The sequence below is a fragment of the Eleutherodactylus coqui genome, chromosome 4, assembly GCF_035609145.1.
Source record: "Eleutherodactylus coqui strain aEleCoq1 chromosome 4, aEleCoq1.hap1, whole genome shotgun sequence".
In the NCBI taxonomy this organism is placed as follows: domain Eukaryota; kingdom Metazoa; phylum Chordata; class Amphibia; order Anura; family Eleutherodactylidae; genus Eleutherodactylus; species Eleutherodactylus coqui.
In genome coordinates this window covers 1,368,605-1,391,927 of record NC_089840.1, presented here as the reverse complement: position 1 = coordinate 1,391,927, position 23,323 = coordinate 1,368,605, and the positions used below count along the sequence as shown (strand labels likewise).

General features: G+C 42.3%; 1 protein-coding gene across 1 annotated transcript in view; it reads right to left on the bottom strand.

The window, feature by feature from the left end:
- The window catches only part of DSCAM (DS cell adhesion molecule), a 740,634-nt gene that overhangs the window by 38,515 nt on the left and 678,796 nt on the right, over positions 1-23,323 (bottom strand). The gene's annotated exons all lie outside the window — the stretch shown is intronic.

The following is a 23,323-nucleotide window of genomic DNA, read 5'->3' as shown; positions in this document are numbered from 1 at the left end:
GCACACAGCATACATGTACATACAGTTACCACTAGGGGAACTGAGGAGCACACAGTATATAGATACATACAGTCACCACTTGAGGGAGCTCAAGAGCACACAGCATGGAGGGCAGTATTATAGTAGTTATATTCTTGTACATAGGGGACAGTATTATAGTAGTTATATTCTTGTACATAGGAACAGTATTATAGTAATTATATTCTTGTACATAGGTGGCCAGTATTATAGTAGTTATATTCTTGTACACAGGGTCAGTATTATAGTAGTTATATTCTTGTACATAGGTGGCCAGTATTATAGTAGTTATATTCTTGTACATAGGAACAGTATTATAGTAATTATATTCTTGTACATAGGTGGCAGTATTATAATAGTTATATTCTTGTACATAGGGGGCAGCATTATAGTAGTTATATTCTTGTACATAGGGGGCAGTATTATAGTAGTTATATTCTTGTACATAGGAGCAGTATTATAGTAGTTATATTCTTGTATATAGGGGACAGTATTATAGTAGTTATATTCTTGTACATAGGGGGCAGTATTATAGTAGTTATATTCTTGTACATAGGAGGCAGTATTATAGTAGTTATATTCTTGTACATAGGGGGCAGTATTATCGTAGTTATATTCTTGTACATAGGGGGCAGTATTATCGTAGTTATATTCTTGTACATAGGGGGCAGTATTATTGTAGTTATATTCTTGTACATAGGAGGCAGTATTATAGTAGTTATATTCTTGTACATAGGGGACAGTATTATAGTAGTTATATTCTTGTACATAGGGGGCAGTATTATTGTAGTTATATTCTTGTACACAGGAGGCAGTATTACAGTAGTTATATTCTTGTACATAGGGGGCAGTATTATCGTAGTTATATTCTTGCACATAGGGAGCAGTATTGTAGTAGTTATATTCTTGTATATAGGGGACAGTATTATAGTAGTTATATTCTTGTACACAGGGGGCAGTATTATAGTAGTTATATTCTTGCACATAGGGAGCAGTATTATAGTAGTTATATTCTTGTATATAGGGGACAGTATTATAGTAGTTATATTCTTGTACATAGGGGGCAGTATTATAGTAGTTATATTCTCGTACATAGGGGGCAGTATTATAGTAGTTATATTCTTGTACACAGGGGGCAGTATTATAGTAGTTATACTCTTGTACATAGAAGGCAGTATTATAGTGGTTATATTCTTGTACATGGGGGCAGTATTATAGTAGTTATATTCTTGTACACAGGGGGCAATATTATAGTAGTTATATTCTTGTACATAGGAACAGTATTATAGTAATTATATTCTTGTACATAGGTGGCCAGTATTATAGTAGTTATATTCTTGTACACAGGGTCAGTATTATAGTAGTTATATTCTTGTACATAGGTGGCCAGTATTATAGTAGTTATATTCTTGTACATAGGAACAGTATTATAGTAATTATATTCTTGTACATAGGTGGCAGTATTATAATAGTTATATTCTTGTACATAGGAGCAGTATTATAGTAGTTATATTCTTGTACATAGAGGGCAGTATTATAGTAGTTATATTCTTGTACATAGGGGGCAGTATTATAGTAGTTATATTCTTGTACATAGGAGCAGTATTATAGTAGTTATATTCTTGTACATAGAGGGCAGTATTATAGTAGTTATATTCTTGTACATAGGGGGCAGTATTATAGTAGTTATATTCTTGTACATAGGAGCAGTATTATAGTAGTTATATTCTTGTACATAGAGGGCAGTATTATAGTAGTTATATTCTTGTACATAGGGGACAGTATTATAGTAGTTATATTCTTGTACATAGGAACAGTATTATAGTAATTATATTCTTGTACATAGGTGGCCAGTATTATAGTAGTTATATTCTTGTACACAGGGTCAGTATTATAGTAGTTATATTCTTGTACATAGGTGGCCAGTATTATAGTAGTTATATTCTTGTACATAGGAACAGTATTATAGTAATTATATTCTTGTACATAGGTGGCAGTATTATAATAGTTATATTCTTGTACATAGGGGGCAGCATTATAGTAGTTATATTCTTGTACATAGGGGGCAGTATTATAGTAGTTATATTCTTGTACATAGGAGCAGTATTATAGTAGTTATATTCTTGTACATAGGAACAGTATTATAGTAGTTATATTCTTGTATATAGGGGACAGTATTATAGTAGTTATATTCTTGTACATAGGGGGCAGTATTATAGTAGTTATATTCTTGTACATAGGGGCAGTATTATTGTAGTTATATTCTTGTACACAGGAGGCAGTATTACAGTAGTTATATTCTTGTACATAGGGGGCAGTATTATCGTAGTTATATTCTTGCACATAGGGAGCAGTATTGTAGTAGTTATATTCTTGTATATAGGGGACAGTATTATAGTAGTTATATTCTTGTACACAGGGGGCAGTATTATAGTAGTTATATTCTTGCACATAGGGAGCAGTATTATAGTAGTTATATTCTTGTATATAGGGGACAGTATTATAGTAGTTATATTCTTGTACATAGGGGGCAGTATTATAGTAGTTATATTCTCGTACATAGGGGGCAGTATTATAGTAGTTATATTCTTGTACACAGGGGGCAGTATTATAGTAGTTATAGTCTTGTACATAGAAGGCAGTATTATAGTGGTTATATTCTTGTACATGGGGGCAGTATTATAGTAGTTATATTCTTGTACACAGGGGGCAATATTATAGTGGTTATATTCTTGTACATAGGGGGCAGTATTATAGTAGTTATATTCTTGTATATAAGAGGTAGTATTATAGTAGTTATATTCTTGTATATAAGAGGTGGTATTATAGTAGTTATATTCTTGTACATAGGGGGTAGTATTATAGTAGTTATATTTTTGTACATAGGGGGCAGTATTAGAGTAGATATATTTTTGTACATAGGGGGCAGTATTATAGTAGTTATATTCTTGTACATAGGGGGCAGTATTATAGTAGTTATATTCCTGTACCTAGGGGGCAGTATTATAGTAGTTATATTCTTGTACATAGGAGGCAGTATTATAGTAGTTATATTCTTGTACATAGGGGCGGTATTATAGTAGTTATATTCTTGGATATAGGGGGTGGTATTATAGTAGTTATATTCTTGTACATAGGGGGCAGTATTATAGTAGTTATATTCTTGTACATAGAAGGCAGTATTATAGTAGTTATATTCTTGTACATAGGAGGCAGTATTATAGTAGTTATATTCTTGTACATAGGGGGCAGTATTATAGTAGTTATATTCTTGTACATAGGAGGCAGTATTATAGTAGTTATATTCTTGTACATAGGGGCGGTATTATAGTAGTTATATTCTTGGATATAGGGGGTGGTATTATAGTAGTTATATTCTTGTACATAGGGGGCAGTATTATAGTAGTTATATTCTTGTACATAGAAGGCAGTATTATAGTAGTTATATTCTTGTACATAGGAGGCAGTATTATAGTAGTTATATTCTTGTACATAGGAGGCAGTATTATAGTAGTTATATTCTTGTACATAGGGAGCAGTATTATAGTAGTTATATTCTTGTACATAGGGGGCAGTATTATAGTAGTTATATTCTTGTACATAGAAGGCAGTATTATAGTAGTTATATTCTTGTACATAGGAGGCAGTATTATAGTAGTTATATTCTTGTACATAGGAGCAGTATTATAGTAGTTATATTCTTGTACATTGGAGGTAGTATTATAGTAGTTATATTCTTGTACATAGGGAGCAGTATTATAGAAGTTATATTCTTGTACATAGGAGGCAGTATTAAAGTAGTTATATTCTTGTACATAGGGGCAGTATTATAGTAGTTATATTCTTGTACATAGGGGGCAGTATTATAGTAGTTATATTCTTGTACATAGGGGGCAGTATTATAGTAGTTATATTCTTGTACATAGAAGGCAGTATTATAGTAGTTATATTCTTGTACATAGGAGGCAGTATTATAGTAGTTATATTCTTGTACATAGGGGCAGTATTATAGTAGTTATATTCTTGTACATAGGGGGCAGTATTATAGTAGTTATATTCTTGTACATAGGGGCAGTATTACAGTAGTTCTATTCTTGTACATAGGGAGCAGTATTATAGTAGTTATATTCTTGTACATAGGGGGCAGTATTATAGTAGTTATATTCTTGTACATAGGGGGCAGTATTATAGTAGTTATATTCTTGTACATAGGGGGCAGTATTACAGTAGTTATATTCTTGTACATAGGGGGCAGTATTATAGTAGTTATATTCTTGTACATAGGAGGCAGTATTATAGTAGTTATATTCTTGTACAGAGGAGGCAGTATTATAGTAGTTATATTCTTGTACATAGAGGGCAGTATTATAGTAGTTATTTTCTTGTACATAGGAGGCAGTATTATAGTAGTTATATTCTTGTACATAGGGAGCAGTATTATAGTAGTTATATTCTTGTACATAGGGGGCAGTATTATAGTAGTTATATTCTTGTACATAGGAGGCAGTATTATAGTAGTTATATTCTTGTACATAGGAGCAGTATTATAGTAGTTATATTCTTGTACATTGGAGGTAGTATTATAGTAGTTATATTCTTGTACATAGGGAGCAGTATTATAGAAGTTATATTCTTGTACATAGGAGGCAGTATTATAGTAGTTATATTCTTGTACATAGGGAGCAGTATTATAGTAGTTATATTCTTGTACATAGGGGGCAGTATTATAGTAGTTATATTCTTGTACATAGAAGGCAGTATTATAGTAGTTATATTCTTGTACATAGGAGGCAGTATTATAGTAGTTATATTCTTGTACATAGGAGCAGTATTATAGTAGTTATATTCTTGTACATTGGAGGTAGTATTATAGTAGTTATATTCTTGTACATAGGGAGCAGTATTATAGAAGTTATATTCTTGTACATAGGAGGCAGTATTAAAGTAGTTATATTCTTGTACATAGGGGCAGTATTATAGTAGTTATATTCTTGTACATAGGGGGCAGTATTATAGTAGTTATATTCTTGTACATAGGGGGCAGTATTATAGTAGTTATATTCTTGTACATAGAAGGCAGTATTATAGTAGTTATATTCTTGTACATAGGAGGCAGTATTATAGTAGTTATATTCTTGTACATAGGGGCAGTATTATAGTAGTTATATTCTTGTACATAGGGGGCAGTATTATAGTAGTTATATTCTTGTACATAGGGGCAGTATTACAGTAGTTCTATTCTTGTACATAGGGAGCAGTATTATAGTAGTTATATTCTTGTACATAGGGGGCAGTATTATAGTAGTTATATTCTTGTACATAGGGGGCAGTATTATAGTAGTTATATTCTTGTACATAGGGGGCAGTATTACAGTAGTTATATTCTTGTACATAGGGGGCAGTATTATAGTAGTTATATTCTTGTACATAGGAGGCAGTATTATAGTAGTTATATTCTTGTACAGAGGAGGCAGTATTATAGTAGTTATATTCTTGTACATAGGAGGCAGTATTATAGTAGTTATATTCTTGTACAGAGGAGGCAGTAATATAGTAGTGATATTCTTGTACATAGGGGGCAGTATTATAGTAGTTATATTCTTGTACATAGAGGGCAGTGTTATAGTAGTTATATTCTTGTACATAGGGGGCAGTATTATAGTAGTTATATTCTTGTACATAGGGGGCAGTATTACAGTAGTTCTATTCTTGTACATAGGGAGCAGTATTATAGTAGTTATATTCTTGTACATAGGGGCAGTATTATAGTAGTTATATTCTTGTACATAGAGGGCAGTATTATAGTAGTTATATTCTTATACATAGGGAGCAGTATTATAGTAGTTATATTCTTGTCCATAGGGAGAAGTATTATAGTGGTTATATTCTTGTACATAGGGGGGCAGTATTATAGTGGTTATATTCTTGTACATAGGGGGGCAGTATTATAGTAGTTATATTCTTGTACATAGGAGCAGTATTATAGTAGTTATATTCTTGTACATAGGTTGCAGTATTACAGTAGTTATATTCTTGTACATAGGGAGCAGTATTATAGTAGTTATATTCTTGTACAAAGCAGCAGTATTATAGTAGTTATATTCTTGTACATAGGGGCAGTATTATAGTAGTTATATTCTTGTACATAGAGGGCAGTATTATAGTAGTTATATTCTTGTACATAGGGAGCAGTATTATAGTAGTTATATTCTTGTCCATAGGGAGCAGTATTATAGTGGTTATATTCTTGTACATAGGGGGGCAGTATTATAGTAGTTATATTCTTGTACATAGGGGCAGTATTATAGTAGTTATATTCTTGTACATAGGGGGCAGTATTACAGTAGTTCTATTCTTGTCCATAGGGAGCAGTATTATAGTGGTTATATTCTTGTACATAGGGGGCAGTATTATAGTTGTTATATTCTTGTACATAGGGGGCAGTATTATAGTATTTATATTCTTGTAGATAGGGAGCAGTATTATTGTAGTTATATTCTTGTACATAGGAGCAGTATTATAGTAGTTATATTCTTGTACATAGGAGGCAGTATTACAGTAGTTATATTCTTGTACATAGGGGGCAGTATTACAGTAGTTATATTCTTGTACATAGGGGGCAGTATTATAGTAGTTATATTCTTGTACATAGGAGGCAGTATTATAGTAGTTATATTCTTGTACATGGAGGGCAGTATTATAGTAGTTATTTTCTTGCACACAGGGGGGAGTAATATAGTAGTGATATTCTTGTACATAGGGGGCAGTATTATAGTAGTTATATTCTTGTACAAAGGGAGCAGTATTAGAGTAGTTATATGCTTGTACATAGGGGGAGTATTATAGTAGTTATATTCTTGTACATAGAGGGCAGTATAATAGTAGTTATATTCTTGTACATAGGGGGCAGTATTATAGTAGTTATATTCTTGTCCATAGGGAGCAGTATTATAGTGGTTATATTCTTGTACATAGGGGGGCAGTATTATAGTGGTTTTATTCTTGTACATAGGGGGGCAGTATTATAGTAGTTATATTCTTGTACATAGGGAGCAGTATTATAGTAGTTATATTCTTGTACATAGGGGGCAGTATTATAGTAGTCATATTCTTGTACATAGGGGGCAGTATTATAGTACTTATATTCTTGTACATAGGGGGCAGTATTACAGTAGTCCTATTCTTGTACATAGGGAGCAGTATTATAGTAGTCCTATTCTTGTACATAGGGAGCAGTATTATAGTAGTTATATTCTTGTACATAGGGGCAGTATTATAGTAGTTATATTCTTGTACATAGAGGGCAGTATTATAGTAGTTATATTCTTGTACATAGGGAGCAGTATTATAGTAGTTATATTCTTGTACATAGGGGGCAGTATTACAGTAGTTCTATTCTTGTACATAGGGAGCAGTATTATAGTAGTTATATTCTTGTACATAGGGGCAGTATTATAGTAGTTATATTCTTGTACATAGGGACAGTGTTATAGTAGTTATATTCTTGTACATAGGGAGCAGTATTATAGTAGTTATATTCTTGTACATAGGAGCAGTATTATAGTAGTTATATTCTTGTACATAGTAGGCAGTATTATAGTCGTTATATTCTTGTATATAGGGGGCAGTATTATAGCAGTTATATTCTTGTACATAGGAAGCAGTATTATAGTAGTTATATTCTTGTACATAGAAGCAGTATTATAGTAGTTATATTCTTGTACATAGGGGGCAGTATTATAGTAGCTATATTCTTGTACATAGGGGGCAGTATTATAGTAGTTATATTCTTGTACATAGGGGACAGTATTATAGTAGTTATATTCTTGTACATAGGGGGCAGTATTATAGTAGTTATACTCTTGTACATAGGAGGCAGTATTATAGTAGTTATATTTTTGTACATAGGGGGCAGAATTATAGTAGTTATATTCTTGTACATAGGGGGCAGTATTATAGTAGTTATATTCTTGTACATAGGGGGCAGTATTATAGTAGTTATATTCTTGTATATAGGGGGCAGTACTATAGTAAATATATTCTTGTACATAGGGGCAGTATTATATTAGTTTATTCTTGTACATAGGGGGCAGTATTATAGTAGTTATATTCTTGTACATAGGGGGCAGTATTATAGTAGTTATATTCTTGTACATAGGGGGCAGTATTGTAGTAGTTATATACTTGTACATAGAGGGCAGTATTATAGTAGTTATATTCTTGTACATAGGGGGCAGTATTATAGTAGTTATATTCTTGTACATAGGGGCAGTATTATAGTAGTTATATTCTTGTACATAGGGGGCAGTATTATAGTAGTTATATTCTTTTACATAGGGGCAGTATTATAGTAGTTATATTCTTGTATATAGGGGGCAGTATTATAGTAGTTATATTCTTGTATATAGGGGCAGTAATATAGTAGTTATATTCTTGTACATAGGGGGCAGTATTGTAGTAGTTATATACTTGTACATAGAGGGCAGTATTATAGTAGTTATATTCTTGTACATAGGGGGCAGTATTGTAGTAGTTATATACTTGTACATAGAGGGCAGTATTGTAGTAGTTATATTCTTGTACATAGGGGGAGTATTATAGTAGTTATATTCTTGTATATAGGGGGCAGTACTATAGTAAATATATTCTTGTACATAGGGGCAGTATTATATTAGTTTATTCTTGTACATAGGGGGCAGTATTATAGTAGTTATATTCTTGTACATAGGGGGCAGTATTATAGTAGTTATATTCTTGTACATAGGGGGCAGTATTGTAGTAGTTATATACTTGTACATAGAGGGCAGTATTATAGTAGTTATATTCTTGTACATAGGGGGCAGTATTATAGTAGTTATATTCTTGTACATAGGGGGCAGTATTATAGTAGTTATATTCTTGTACATAGGGGGCAGTATTACAGTAGTTCTATTCTTGTACATAGGGAGCAGTATTATAGTAGTTATATTCTTGTACATAGGGGCAGTATTATAGTAGTTATATTCTTGTACATAGAGGGCAGTATTATAGTAGTTATATTCTTGTACATAGGGAGCAGTATTATAGTAGTTATATTCTTGTCCATAGGGAGAAGTATTATAGTGGTTATATTCTTGTACATAGGGGGGCAGTATTATAGTGGTTATATTCTTGTACATAGGGGGGCAGTATTATAGTAGTTATATTCTTGTACATAGGAGCAGTATTATAGTAGTTATATTCTTGTACATAGGTTGCAGTATTACAGTAGTTATATTCTTGTACATAGGGAGCAGTATTATAGTAGTTATATTCTTGTACAAAGCAGCAGTATTATAGTAGTTATATTCTTGTACATAGGGGCAGTATTATAGTAGTTATATTCTTGTACATAGAGGGCAGTATTATAGTAGTTATATTCTTGTACATAGGGAGCAGTATTATAGTAGTTATATTCTTGTCCATAGGGAGCAGTATTATAGTGGTTATATTCTTGTACATAGGGGGGCAGTATTATAGTAGTTATATTCTTGTACATAGGGGGCAGTATTACAGTAGTTCTATTCTTGTCCATAGGGAGCAGTATTATAGTGGTTATATTCTTGTACATAGGGGGCAGTATTATAGTTGTTATATTCTTGTACATAGGGGGCAGTATTATAGTATTTATATTCTTGTAGATAGGGAGCAGTATTATTGTAGTTATATTCTTGTACATAGGAGCAGTATTATAGTAGTTATATTCTTGTACATAGGAGGCAGTATTATAGTAGTTATATTCTTGTACATAGGGGGCAGTATTACAGTAGTTATATTCTTGTACATAGGGGGCAGTATTATAGTAGTTATATTCTTGTACATAGGAGGCAGTATTATAGTAGTTATATTCTTGTACATGGGGCAGTATTATAATAGTTATATTCTTGTACATAGGAGGCAGTATTATAGTAGTTATATTCTTGTACATAGAGGGCAGTATTATAGTAGTTATTTTCTTGCACACAGGGGGCAGTAATATAGTAGTGATATTCTTGTACATAGGGGGCAGTATTATAGTAGTTATATTCTTGTACATAGGGGGAGTATTATAGTAGTTATATTCTTGTACATAGAGGGCAGTATAATAGTAGTTATATTCTTGTACATAGGCTGCAGTATTATAGTAGTTATATTCTCGTATATAGGGGGCAGTATTATAGTAGTTATATTCTTGTCCATAGGGAGCAGTATTATAGTGGTTATATTCTTGTACATAGGGGGGCAGTATTATAGTGGTTTTATTCTTGTACATAGGGGGGCAGTATTATAGTAGTTATATTCTTGTACATAGGGGGCAGTATTATAGTAGTTATATTCTTGTACATAGGGGGCAGTATTATAGTAGTCATATTCTTGTACCTAGGGGGCAGTATTATAGTACTTATATTCTTGTACATAGGGGGCAGTATTACAGTAGTTCTATTCTTGTACATAGGGAGCAGTATTATAGTAGTTATATTCTTGTACATAGGGGCAGTATTATAGTAGTTATATTCTTGTACATAGAGGGCAGTATTATAGTAGTTATATTCTTGTACATAGGGAGCAGTATTATAGTAGTTATATTCTTGTACATAGGGGGCAGTATTACAGTAGTTCTATTCTTGTACATAGGGAGCAGTATTATAGTAGTTATATTCTTGTCCATAGGGAGAAGTATTATAGTGGTTATATTCTTGTACATAGGGGGGCAGTATTATAGTAGTTATATTCTTGTACATAGGAGCAGTATTATAGTAGTTATATTCTTGTACATAGGTTGCAGTATTACAGTAGTTATATTCTTGTACATAGGGAGCAGTATTATAGTAGTTATATTCTTGTACAAAGCAGCAGTATTATAGTAGTTATATTCTTGTACATAGGGGCAGTATTATAGTAGTTATATTCTTGTACATAGAGGGCAGTATTATAGTAGTTATATTCTTGTACATAGGGAGCAGTATTATAGTAGTTATATTCTTGTCCATAGGGAGCAGTATTATAGTGGTTATATTCTTGTACATAGGGGGGCAGTATTATAGTAGTTATATTCTTGTACATAGGGGCAGTATTATAGTAGTTATATTCTTGTACATAGGGGGCAGTATTACAGTAGTTCTATTCTTGTCCATAGGGAGCAGTATTATAGTGGTTATATTCTTGTACATAGGGGGCAGTATTATAGTTGTTATATTCTTGTACATAGGGGGCAGTATTATAGTATTTATATTCTTGTAGATAGGGAGCAGTATTATTGTAGTTATATTCTTGTACATAGGAGCAGTATTATAGTAGTTATATTCTTGTACATAGGAGGCAGTATTATAGTAGTTATATTCTTGTACATAGGGGGCAGTATTACAGTAGTTATATTCTTGTACATAGGGGGCAGTATTATAGTAGTTATATTCTTGTACATAGGAGGCAGTATTATAGTAGTTATATTCTTGTACATGGGGCAGTATTATAATAGTTATATTCTTGTACATAGGAGGCAGTATTATAGTAGTTATATTCTTGTACATAGAGGGCAGTATTATAGTAGTTATTTTCTTGCACACAGGGGGCAGTAATATAGTAGTGATATTCTTGTACATAGGGGGCAGTATTATAGTAGTTATATTCTTGTACATAGGGGGAGTATTATAGTAGTTATATTCTTGTACATAGAGGGCAGTATAATAGTAGTTATATTCTTGTACATAGGCTGCAGTATTATAGTAGTTATATTCTCGTATATAGGGGGCAGTATTATAGTAGTTATATTCTTGTCCATAGGGAGCAGTATTATAGTGGTTATATTCTTGTACATAGGGGGGCAGTATTATAGTGGTTTTATTCTTGTACATAGGGGGGCAGTATTATAGTAGTTATATTCTTGTACATAGGGGGCAGTATTATAGTAGTTATATTCTTGTACATAGGGGGCAGTATTATAGTAGTCATATTCTTGTACATAGGGGGCAGTATTATAGTACTTATATTCTTGTACATAGGGGGCAGTATTACAGTAGTTCTATTCTTGTACATAGGGAGCAGTATTATAGTAGTTATATTCTTGTACATAGGGGCAGTATTATAGTAGTTATATTCTTGTACATAGAGGGCAGTATTATAGTAGTTATATTCTTGTACATAGGGAGCAGTATTATAGTAGTTATATTCTTGTACATAGGGGGCAGTATTACAGTAGTTCTATTCTTGTACATAGGGAGCAGTATTATAGTAGTTATATTCTTGTACATAGGGGCAGTATTATAGCAGTTATATTCTTGTACATAGAGGGCAGTATTATAGTAGTTATATTCTTGTACATAGGGAGCAGTATTATAGTAGTTATATTCTTGTACATAGGAGCAGTATTAGAGTAGTTATATTCTTGTACATAGTAGGCAGTATTATAGTCGTTATATTCTTGTATATAGGGGGCAGTATTATAGCAGTTATATTCTTGTACATAGGAAGCAGTATTATAGTAGTTATATTCTTGTACATAGAAGCAGTATTATAGTAGTTATATTCTTGTACATAGGGGGCAGTATTATAGTAGCTATATTCTTGTACATAGGGGGCAGTATTATAGTAGTTATATTCTTGTACATAGGGGACAGTATTATAGTAGTTATATTCTTGTACATAGGGGGCAGTATTATAGTAGTTATACTCTTGTACATAGGAGGCAGTATTATAGTAGTTATATTTTTGTACATAGGGGGCAGAATTATAGTAGTTATATTCTTGTACATAGGGGGCAGTATTATAGTAGTTATATTCTTGTACATAGGGGGCAGTATTATAGTAGTTATATTCTTGTATATAGGGGGCAGTACTATAGTAGTTATATTCTTGTACATAGGGGCAGTATTATATTAGTTTATTCTTGTACATAGGGGGCAGTATTATAGTAGTTATATTCTTGTACATAGGGGGCAGTATTATAGTAGTTATATTCTTGTACATAGGGGGCAGTATTGTAGTAGTTATATACTTGTACATAGAGGGCAGTATTATAGTAGTTATATTCTTGTACATAGGGGGCAGTATTATAGTAGTTATATTCTTGTACATAGGGGCAGTATTATAGTAGTTATATTCTTGTACATAGGGGGCAGTATTATAGTAGTTATATTCTTTTACATAGGGGCAGTATTATAGTAGTTATATTCTTGTATATAGGGGGCAGTATTATAGTAGTTATATTCTTGTATATAGGGGCAGTAATATAGTAGTTATATTCTTGTACATAGGGGGCAGTATTGTAGTAGTTATATACTTGTACATAGAGGGCAGTATTATAGTAGTTATATTCTTGTACATAGGGGGCAGTATTGTAGTAGTTATATTCTTGTACATAGAGGGCAGTATTATAGTAGTTATATTCTTGTATATAGGGGGCAGTATTATAGTAGTTATATACTTGTATATAGGAGGCAGTATTATAGTAGTTATATTCTTGTATATAGGGGGCAGTATTATAGTAGTTATATACTTGTATATAGGGGGCAGTATTATAGTAGTTATGTACTTGGCTTTACAGAACGTTATTATAGTGTTTCCTTTTTTTGTATATTAGCGGAAGATCAAGGGAATAGTAATGTGAAGGAGTGGCTTGAGTTCTTTCAGTAGAATTTGCGGCACTAAAAAAATCAAGGTGTCCAGCTCATGAAAAGCTCCCTCTTTCTGCGCTGTTTGTCCGTCAATGTGATCTTTCCAGTGTGTAGGTGTTTATGTCTTCTGCAACAAGCCGAAGTAAGCAGATATAGCTGGAGTGGGTTTTTTATACATCAGCCCATGTCACGGTGGTGGCTACTCTGCATCTGGATTTCATAGAGGTAATCGATAACTACAATAGTGACCGTTAGATGTGACGCCAGTGCCTCTGAGGATAGTCTTGTGAAAGAATAAAGAGTCTAAGCCCAAGTCTCTGCACGCCGGAGGCGCACCGTTTTACTCTCTGTTGACGGTTGACAAGGATAACTTTCACTGAACAACTTCAGCACGCAGTAGAATCGTCTGCAGTACTTTGCGCAGTCATGGAACAACAGTTTTTGAATCCTCAACTCTCTCTCTCTCTTCAGGTAGTTGGGATTGCCAGTATATATATATATATGTGTTGTTGCACTGGGTGGTGATTTGTGGAGGAATGGAGAAGTAACGTGGGCGTGCCGGAGAGCACAGTACTGTCACGGTTACATGGCCCATTTTCCTTTCAGCTGTGTAAGGTTTGCCCTGACTCAGATGTCTTCTGGAAGGTGCAACAAGACACTCCAGGCGCTGCTTGGTAAGATCCGGCCTCACTTAACCCCTTAGTGACGGCCCCATAGTGTTTTTACGTCCTAGCTAAGTGAGTTTTAATCCTAGAGGATGTTAAACATGCAACCTTTTAGGATTAAAGCCAGCAGGGCTGAGGACGTAGCAGCTCCATGCTGTGGGTTCCTGGAGGTAGCCAACAACATGGAGCTGTCATTCCGGGCCGTGGCGAGTTCCCCTCAACCCTGGCAATAAAAGTCAATAAAAAGTTTTTTTTAAAAAGTAGAAGATTTAGCTTCCCTGATGGATAGGATCCATCAGGAAAACTCAGATACTTACCCTGGTCCTCCGTGATGTCCCGCGGTGAACAGGTAATCTGGGACCTGACGCTGCTCTTTTGTGCATGTGCGCCGGGCGTATGACATCGCACACAAACGCAGAAGGCCAGGAGCCCCCGCAAATTTTAAAACTCCTGGCTCCCGACTCCTGAAGGTGAGTGGTCCCCGTGCCCGTGACCGCCTCACTCATATGATCGTAACTTTTTACTGGAGGCCTCCATATTTCACCCCCGACGCGATCCTCCTCTGTGGACCTTACCCCGATTCTGCATGTGACCGCCGTCAAAATGTCAGACATTCGCAGGAGTCGGGGAAATGTAACATCTCCAACGGTCACCGAGAGCCTGGAGCAGTGAGCGGCGGTCCCCGGTCACACGATAGGCAGGTAGCGATCTGCCTTAGGCTGGTCTTATACGACTGGATAGGAATTACGGATTCCACATGCATCTGATCTGCGGTAATGCGCGATTGAATCACATGCACCGATTACACAATGCCGCTCACATAGCGGGTCGGAATTACGTAATCACTCGCAGAAAAGAGAACGCAGCAGGTTGCATTTTACCGCAGATATCCGCAACATAGAGCCCATTGTGCTCCGTGGTCGCAGATACACCCGCAGCCCAAACGCAACTACATTGTATACGGGCTGCGGGTACCCGCATCATCGCTAAGACGGCGCGGGCAATAAACAAAAAAAGGTGCACCACACATGACCGCCCGTGTGAGTAGGCAGTTATGTGCAGTACATAACGCCGCCGTACGCAGGGCCACGGCCGGGCTCACAGATGGGATCCAGAAGATTAGGGCCACATTGTTTTTGAACACAGGACAAACAGAGGGATCTATTTTGGGGTGTTAACACTCATTTTCTTGTGCATTATAGAAAAAAAACCTGCTTTTAAAATTACGTATTTACAAAAATATGAAATTTTATTTTTTCTCCTCCAAATTGCATTAATTTCTGGGAAAAAAAAGTCAGACACTGCTGCAGGCGGGGCCTAATAGGCGGAGCTACACGGCAGACATGGAGGCCTTCGTCAGGCGTCCGGTTGTCATGGGAACCCATTGGTACTGCAGGGTGTCCATAGGTGATAGAAGGAGCCCCTTCTCTCCATCATCTACTTCTATCCTGCAGTTGTGGCATGTAAGGGGTTAAACTGCAGGGCTGTGAGGTTTCTCTGTTCCCTGTGGTTAGAGCAGGAGCCCCGCTGTCAGTCAAGCCAACGCCTTACCAAGATGTATGTGCAGCTTCAAAGGCCATTAGTGAGGTCAGTAAAAGGGCGTATGGTGGTCACTGAGGGGTTAATCTCTGGTTGTTGGTTACCCCATCAGGGTGACCTTAGGGCACATCGGGGATAACGTTACCAGCTATGGAGTTCACAGAAGAAGACTGCTGAGTGCCAGACCCGATCCCCGCTGTCTCCATGCAACAGGTAAGTACACCGCGCCCGAGGAGGTCTTATCCGAGTCTGGGGGCCGCACCTCATCGTGTAGAGAGTCCGCTGTCACTATGGGTGGTCCGAGAGGGGAGTGCGGGGGGATTACAGTACATTTATCCTGCTGACAAAGGGGACAAACGTCTGATTGCCGGGGTCTTCCAGTGGGACCCCCGCCATCCTGAATGCTCTTCATTCACTTCTGTAGGACAGGCGGAGATGAATGCCCCCACAGAGGTGCGTGGCGCGGCGCTGCAGTATAGGGGACACGCTGGACAGGTTCATCAGGGTAAGGGGCTCATTCACACGACAACAAGCAGCACTGCCCCCTCCTGCCAACCCCAGCATTAGAGCCAACGGCGGGCCGGTCAGACCGATTCAGCCAGAGGGAGCCGTGTACGAAGCAGGAAAGTAGAGTCCCCAACGCAGATGTGAATGAGGCCCAAGGCAACGCGTTCAGCGCGGCACGGATGCCTGCCCGGCCTGTGCCCTGCTGAGATACTTGGCAACTTCCCCTCCTGGACTTTGAGTTTCAGCCGTGGAGTCTCCGGGTCCTTCTTGCACTTCATTCCATTGCTGGCAGCAAGTGACAGGCACGACCGCCGCAGGCCACAGCTTCGACCCCCACATGTACCCGAGTTTCTGGGGGTCCTGCACACTGGAGCGCCGCAGAGTATGCCACCTGCATGAGGTGGCAGGCATGTTGGACCCCCAGCGATCGTGTATGCCTGAGCTTGGGCCGGAGCGACAGTAGTCAGCGACTCCATGCGGCGCTGTCATCATACTGTCAGCAGAGACGCGGCGTCTGCCAGGCGCAACTAAAATTACAAAGATGATACTTTTCCAAACTACAAAGAAGGAGAGAAGCGCGCAGATTGTGGACGTGGCGCGGACGGTAAGGCGTTAAACGCGCGGCCTGTCGGGGAGCAGATTGTGGACGTGGCGCGGACGGTAAGGCGTTAAACGCGCGGCCTGTCGGGGAGCAGATTGTGGACGTGGCGCGGACGGTAAGGCGTTAAACGCGCGGCCTGTCGGGGAGCAGATTGTGGACGTGGCGCGGACGGTAAGGCGTTAAACGCGCGGCCTGTCGGGGAGCAGATTGTGGACGTGGCGCGGACGGTAAGGCGTTAAACGCGCGGCCTGTCGGGGAGCAGATTGTGGACGTGGCGCGGACGGTAAGGCGTTAAACGCGCGGCCTGTCGGGGAGCAGATTGTGGACGTGGCGCGGACGGTAAGGCGTTAAACGCGCGGCCTGTCGGGGAGCAGATTGTGGACGTGGCGCGGACGGTAAGGCGTTAAACGCGCGGCCTGTCGGGGAGCAGATTGTGGACGTGGCGCGGACGGTAAGGCGTTAAACGCGCGGCCTGCCGGGGAGCAGATTGTGGACGTGGCGCGGACGGTAAGGCGTTAAACGCGCGGCCTGTCGGGGAGCAGATTGTGGACGTGGCGCGGACGGTAAGGCGTTAAACGCGCGGCCTGTCGGGGAGCAGATTGTGGACGTGGCGCGGACGGTAAGGCGTTAAACGCGCGGCCTGTCGGGGAGCAGATTGTGGACGTGGCGCGGACGGTAAGGCGTTAAACGCGCGGCCTGTCGGGGAGCAGATTGTGGACGTGGCGCGGACGGTAAGGCGTTAAACGCGCGGCCTGTCGGGGAGCAGATTGTGGACGTGGCGCGGACGGTAAGGCGTTAAACGCGCGGCCTGTCGGGCAGCAGATTGTGGACGTGGCGCAGACGGTAAGGCGTTAAACGCGCGGCCTGTCGGGGAGCAGATTGTGGAAGTGGCGCGGACGGTAAGGCGTTAAACGCGCGGCCTGTCGGGGAGCAGATTGTGGACGTGGCGCGGACGGTAAGGCGTTAAACGCGCGGTCTGTCGGGGAGCAGATTGTGGACGTGGCGCGGACGGTAAGGCGTTAAACGCGCGGCCTGTCGGGGAGCAGATTGTGGACGTGGCGCGGACGGTAAGGCGTTAAACGCGCGGCCTGTCGGGGAGCAGATTGTGGACGTGGCGCGGGCGGTAAGGCGTTAAACGCGCGGCCTGTCGGGCAGCAGATTGTGGACGTGGCGCGGACGGTAAGGCGTTAAACGCGCGGCCTGTCGGGGAGCAGATTGTGGAAGTGGCGCGGACGGTAAGGCGTTAAACGCGCGGCCTGTCGGGGAGCAGATTGTGGACGTGGCGCGGACGGTAAGGCGTTAAACGCGCGGCCTGTCGGGGAGCAGATTGTGGACGTGGCGCGGACGGTAAGGCGTTAAACGCGCGGCCTGTCGGGGAGCAGATTGTGGAAGTGGCGCGGACGGTAAGGCGTTAAACGCGCGGCCTGTCGGGGAGCAGATTGTGGACGTGGCGCGGACGGTAAGGCGTTAAACGCGCGGCCTGTCGGGGAGCAGATTGTGGACGTGGCGCGGACGGTAAGGCGTTAAACGCGCGGCCTGTCGGGGAGCAGATTGTGGACGTGGCGCGGACGGTAAGGCGTTAAACGCGCGGCCTGTCGGGCAGCAGATTGTGGACGTGGCGCGGACGGTAAGGCGTTAAACGCGCGGCCTGTCGGGGAGCAGATTGTGGACGTGGCGCGGACGGTAAGGCGTTAAACGCGCGGCCTGTCGGGGAGCAGATTGTGGACGTGGCGCGGACGGTAAGGCGTTAAACGCGTGGCCTGTCGGGGAGCAGATTGTGGACGTGGCGCGGACGGTAAGGCGTTAAACGCGCGGCCTGTCGGGGAGCAGATTGTGGACGTGGCGCAGACGGTAAGGCGTTAAACGCGCGGCCTGTGGGGGAGCAGATTGTGGAAGTGGCGCGGACGGTAAGGCGTTAAACGCGCGGCCTGTCGGGGAGCAGATTGTGGACGTGGCGCGGACGGTAAGGCGTTAAACGCGCGGTCTGTCGGGGAGCAGATTGTGGACGTGGCGCGGACGGTAAGGCGTTAAACGCGCGGCCTGTCGGGGAGCAGATTGTGGACGTGGCGCGGACGGTAAGGCGTTAAACGCGCGGCCTGTCGGGGAGCAGATTGTGGACGTGGCGCGGGCGGTAAGGCGTTAAACGCGCGGCCTGTCGGGCAGCAGATTGTGGACGTGGCGCGGACGGTAAGGCGTTAAACGCGCGGCCTGTCGGGGAGCAGATTGTGGAAGTGGCGCGGACGGTAAGGCGTTAAACGCGCGGCCTGTCGGGGAGCAGATTGTGGACGTGGCGCGGACGGTAAGGCGTTAAACGCGCGGCCTGTCGGGGAGCAGATTGTGGACGTGGCGCGGACGGTAAGGCGTTAAACGCGCGGCCTGTCGGGGAGCAGATTGTGGAAGTGGCGCGGACGGTAAGGCGTTAAACGCGCGGCCTGTCGGGGAGCAGATTGTGGACGTGGCGCGGACGGTAAGGCGTTAAACGCGCGGCCTGTCGGGGAGCAGATTGTGGACGTGGCGCGGACGGTAAGGCGTTAAACGCGCGGCCTGTCGGGGAGCAGATTGTGGACGTGGCGCGGACGGTAAGGCGTTAAACGCGCGGCCTGTCGGGGAGCAGATTGTGGAAGTGGCGCGGACGGTAAGGCGTTAAACGCGCGGCCTGTCGGGGAGCAGATTGTGGACGTGGCGCGGACGGTAAGGCGTTAAACGCGCGGCCTGTCGGGGAGCAGATTGTGGACGTGGCGCGGACGGTAAGGCGTTAAACGCGTGGCCTGTCGGGGAGCAGATTGTGGACGTGGCGCGGACGGTAAGGCGTTAAACGCGCGGCCTGTCGGGGAGCAGATTGTGGACGTGGCGCGGACGGTAAGGCGTTAAACGCGTGGCCTGTCGGGGAGCAGATTGTGGACGTGGCGCGGACGGTAAGGCGTTAAACGCGCGGCCTGTCGGGGAGCAGATTGTGGACGTGGCGCGGACGGTAAGGCGTTAAACGCGCGGCCTGTCGGGGAGCAGATTGTGGAAGTGGCGCGGACGGTAAGGCGTTAAACGCGCGGCCTGTCGGGGAGCAGATTGTGGAAGTGGCGCGGACGGTAAGGCGTTAAACGCGCGGCCTGTCGGGGATTCGCTCCGCTGCTTTTCTGATTTCTGTTTCCACAACATTCTTGTTGTGAAAATCCTGCAGTTTAAAAATAACCCCGAGCGCCGCGGCGGACGGCTAAATCACGGCACAATGGCGAGTCGAGGAAATGCCACCCTCTGGTTGTGCCCATTGTTTATAGACGGAGGAGAGCGGCACATAAAGAACGTCTCTGCTCGCTGTGATGGCGGCTGTAAATAGCCCGCAGCCGGCAGGCAGCTCTTAAAGGGATGCCGTCCCCAAACGCCATTACACTTTCTGTAGGCTTTCCTATTGATGCTGAAAGGCTGGCAGCTGTTGTACCCACTAAATGGCCCTCCAAAGTGCCAACTGGGCAACTAACAGAACTCCCCCCACTCTGTCAGCATGGAGGTTGCCATGTTCTTCTCTGAGCTGTTTAAAGGGACATTCATGTGCCATCCCCCTCGCAGTCATCTATCACCCTGCACCTTCATCTATGAAGAGTGATAGACCACGTGACCCCTTGTCCTGCCATAGGGGCGGCGCTAATGAGCTTGTTAATATCTACAGTAGAGTAGACGATCTTCAGTCCACAGACGAATGACCATCAATACGATCGCTCATCCCTTAGCGTTGGCAGCGGGCGGCCGCACGTCTCACCACTTCCACCAGCGGGCAGTTTTATACTCACATAAAGGAGATGATCGACTGACTAATCAGCGTTTGTGAGCAACGAGAACAGATCGTCTGCAGTGGATAGCTGAGCCAATCATCGGCAAACACCGACGTCCAATAAAAGGCCTTTAAAGGGGCTTACCAAAATGACTTGTCCTCCCCATCCATAGGATAGCCTGCTGCAGGTCTCACCGCTGAGGGCCCCGCCAATCTTGAGAATAGGACATCTGTGCCCCCCGACCTCCACATCGCCCCCCGGAGTAACTGAATGGCTGGTCGCACACTATCAGTCCATTCTCTTTCAGTGGCACCCGCTCAGCTATTTCCATCAGCCCCATGGAGATGAATGCTCGGACACGCACAGGAACGTCACTCTGGGGGCAGTAGCGACCCCCCTGGTGAAAGAGCGGTGAGACCCCCACTAACGAGCAAGTTATTCTGTGGACAGGGGAGAACTTGTTATTAGTGAACAACCCTTCAAGTTATCCATAAAGCTCAACAAGGAAGAAGGGGCTACGTGTCCTCCGCCCAGAGGGGGCTCCGGAGGTCCCGTGTCCTCCGCTCAGAGGGGGCTCCGGAGGTCCCGTGTCCTCCGCCCAGAGGGGGCTCCGGAGGTCCCGTGTCCTCCGCCCAGAGGGGGCTCCGGAGGTCCCGTGTCCTTGGCTCAGTGGGGGCTCTGGAGGTCAAGTGTCCTCTGCTCAGTGGTGGCTTCCGAGGTCCCGAGTTCTCCGGTCAGTGAAGGATTCGGAAGTCGGACCATTATCTTATAGATATGTTGTGAATGTCTATGCTGGAATTATGGGACGTGGCCTGGAGATGGGTTATAGCAACCCAAGAGTCCCAGGATGAGATCATATTACCTGCTGCCCTCCTTTCTTTCACTTCCCTCTGGGGTCTTCCCTCTTTACTCTTCCAACATGGCCATGGTGATTCTTAGACCACTAGATGCGCGCTGAGCCCTGATGGTGCAACGGCAATCATAGACATTACAGGCTGCTCTGATTGGCCAATGCTGCTCACATGACTCACTGCTGGTCAATCTGAATGCCGCTTTCAGTGTCCGACCAGGACAGGACAGGAGCACCATATTGGGAAAGTGAAGAGGGGTCACAGAAAGAAGTACAATGGCGTCAGAAGATGGGGTGTGGATGGTAGCAGCTGCTATAACTCAGCATCTCGGGACAAATGTCTCTTTACGGGATGGAGAGTCGCTTTAAAGATTACAAGTCGATATTAGACCCGAAAACCGTCTTCTCTTGGGCAGCCGTGTAGGAGGACTCTTAGGGTCGTCTTCTGGCAGATCTTACTGTGTCAGTGCTGGATGGAGGCGTCTGGCAAGAACTGCTGGAAGAACTCCTGCTGGGCTGCTCAGACTTTGGCGTGACCTTTTATTAGTGAAGCGGGTGGAATCACGGAGATGTTTATTAACGGGGTAATTAGTAAGTTTGCGGTCAGAGGGGGACCCAGGTGGATGGATCAGGTACAGCAGAGATTATAACTTGCAACATGTTAAATAAAAAAAAAACAGCAGAAGCCAGCGGGGGACGGCGCCCCCTACAGCTGGTGGGCAGCAACACCGGACTTAGTGGCACTGCTTATGCTATTAACTACAAGGAGACATCATTACTAGAGATGGCGCTGTTACTGGGTGAGGGCTACAGGGGCATAAATATGGGGGCAGTACTGAGTGGGGTACCACAGGTGGCATCATTACTACAGAGTACTGTGGAGCGGGGGGTCGTGTAACGGTGTAGATAACATAGAGGACAGAATGCGGGTACAAGAGGATAAGGTGGGGGGCAGAAAAGTGTCAGCTGAGGGGTAACACTGATACATGTGTAGTGGCCTGGAGGCTCCTCCAGAATAGTCGCACTAACACTTTGTCCTGTCACACCTGTCTATGCGCTTCTCTTAGCTTAGCGTTGGCAATAGCTGGTTGCCTATTGGCTATATGTCATGCCCCCACTGATTGGGTGGGAGAGTCCAGAACATGAGTCCCTATGCAGAGGGGGAGGAGATTGGAGAAAGTGCGGGAAGGAGAAAGGAAGTGAAAGAGGAGATAGTTGCTGCAGAGATTGGGTTGTGGTCGGAGGAGAGAGGCGGCAAGATGTGGTAGGAGAAGGGAGGTGTTTGCAGTTCAGCTATGTGTGCAGTGATCACACAGTCCAGCAGGGGTAGCGAGGTCCCTTTCTGCTCCCTTGTATTTCTAGCAGTCAGGAGGAAAGCGTTGGATGTCATCATTCCACCTAACAGGGAGTCAGACTACCTGGTGAATTCAAAGCCAGGATTGGTTCAGCAGCCATTGCAACTCTCATTTCACTCTTTCATACTACACTTCCAGTAAACCCTTCAGCTAGTAACAACTGGGGAGAGTAATACGAAGTCCCTTCTAGAACTAAAGTGAGAGCGTTGAAGATAACTGGAGATTCACTGCATTGTTGTGGGCCCGGCTGTATCTGTATAACACTGCCTGTCCATCTGTTATTGCAACTAAGCTTAACTAAAACTGTGTGCTCCCAGTTTACTAACACAAGCTACTGGCCTCGTCTCAAGTTATTCCACCATCATTACACTTGTGAGTTCAGGTTGGAGTACTGGCGTCACCCGTGACAAAACAATT